This window comes from Myotis brandtii, unplaced genomic scaffold (assembly GCF_000412655.1).
Source record: "Myotis brandtii unplaced genomic scaffold, ASM41265v1 scaffold825, whole genome shotgun sequence".
In the NCBI taxonomy this organism is placed as follows: domain Eukaryota; kingdom Metazoa; phylum Chordata; class Mammalia; order Chiroptera; family Vespertilionidae; genus Myotis; species Myotis brandtii.
Genome location: NW_005371349.1, coordinates 402,954 through 404,861, shown reverse-complemented (window position 1 = coordinate 404,861; position 1,908 = coordinate 402,954). Strand labels below are relative to the sequence as shown.

Genomic DNA, 1,908 nt, shown 5'->3' with positions numbered 1-1,908 from the left:
AGGGGCGGACGGCCGTGTGGGCCCAGCCTGGCTGTCTCCGGAGGTAAAATCGCGGGGCGGGCGCCGTGTGAGACTGGCCACCGCCCCCCGCTGTGGACGTATCCTTAAGTGACCCGCAGGGGGTCCCAGAGGAAGTCATCCCTCCGCCTGTAGCTCCAAGTAATTATGCAAATCTGGAAAGCTGAGCCGAGCCCAGGAACCGCAGGGAAGGGAGGCGGTGCTGTCTTCCAGCAGCCCCCCCGCCCAGGGGGCCGTTTTCTCTCCTCTCAACAGGAGACAGAGTGACCACACCCGGCTCCATTCTTTTAGGCCACCTAGGAGCCTTCCCACGGGCCAGCCGACAGATGTCCGCCTCCTGGGGCCGTCCCGGTGGCCTTGCCCGAGGGTTCAGGGGTCTTTCTGAGCCACAACAGTGAGGGGGGGTCAGGCTGGGGAAGCCAATGTCAGCTTCGCAGAGGGACAGTCCGGCCCTGGCCTGGGGCCCTGTGCTGGGAACGCAGCTCGCTCGCTGTCGCCCACGGCCCCCGACAGCAGCAGGGCACCTCAGGGCCCCAGACCTGCAGATGTTTCTCTGAGGAGCAAAGCTCAGGACCCCAATGCAGAATGGTGCAGCCTGGCCTGGCCCTGCTCCGCTCCCCCACCCTCCAGCCTGGGCAGGGCCTCCATGCCCGTCCAGGGCATCACCTCTGACCCTCCTCTCAGGCAGCCACCAGGGGCGCAGCAGGAGCTGGGAGGGCTCAGGCCCCGCCTGATTCGGGCTTCTCAGGGGGAAGGCATGTCCCACCCCCTGGGGTCAGACCCCTCTGGGTGGGTGTGGGGCCCCCGGGGGGCTGCTGCCGAGATGGTGCTCTGGCCTGCGGCCGACTGTGGCCGGGCAGCCTTCCCCGTCTGTGAATGCCCAGGGCCGGCCACTCCGACCTGCCGGCCCTCAGCACCCCCGGGAGTCTTCCCTTCACCATCCGGGGCCCATGGGGCCCGAGGCCCACACGTCCCCCCAAAGGAGTTCTGCTGGTCAGACGCCGACTCCGTGCCTCCAGGGCATGCCCTGAGCAGGGTGTCCCCGGGCAGGGTGCCCGCTGCCGCTTCCCGCTGCCCCGACGCTCTTTCAGAAAACATTAAACTGGCATCGTGTGTTTCAGCAGCGAGGCCTCCTTCCTGTGGTCATTGAACCTTCTATCGTCACCCCTGAGCCCCACCTACCGCCTGTGGGAGGCCCGGGGGCCCTCAGACTGGCACCTGGGGACGTGGGAGCCCAGTGGGCGCCGGCTGGGTCCTCAGCCACCTCTTGCCTCAGGGGATGCGTCTCGCAGGCTCAGCTGGACGCGGCCTGGGGGATGCCCGGTGCTGGAGGAGCGGTGAGTGGCAGGTGGGACTCGGCCCCCTGCATCTGTTTCCTGGGCAACCCAGCACGAGCCTGATGGCTTCCAACAACAGAGACCAGTTCTCCCCAGTCCTGGAGGCCAAGACTCACCCGCACCCCCCACCCCAGGTCTGTGGGGGGTCCTCCCTGCCCTTCCAGGTTCTGGGCCCCGGCGCTCGGGGTTTGAGGCGGGTCTCTCCAGTCTCCGCCTGTGTCCGCCTGCACACAGCCTTCTTCTCAGCGTCTCTTACGTCTCCCTCCCCTCTCCCTCCTGGACACTGGTCACTGCACCTGGGCCCCGCCGACCCAGGATGGCCTCCTGGCGGATCCTCAAGTCCATGATGCCTGCAACGCCCTCAGCTCCAGAGGAGCCACACGCACAGGCACCGGGCCGAGGACTGGGCTTGTCTTTCAGGGGGGACACCGTCACCCACTGGCACCTGTGGGCTCGCACCCTCCGCCCCTGCAGGCTGCTCCCCCCGCAGCCCACAGCCGCTTGCCGCCAAGTGGCCGAGAGCAGATGTGGCTTCTCCCTGGCGCCTGCCAGC

General features: G+C 67.9%; 1 protein-coding gene across 7 annotated transcripts in view; it reads left to right on the top strand.

The window, feature by feature from the left end:
- Positions 1–1,908, top strand: part of C1QTNF1 (C1q and tumor necrosis factor related protein 1) — a 26,585-nt gene that overhangs the window by 16,988 nt on the left and 7,689 nt on the right. The gene's annotated exons all lie outside the window — the stretch shown is intronic.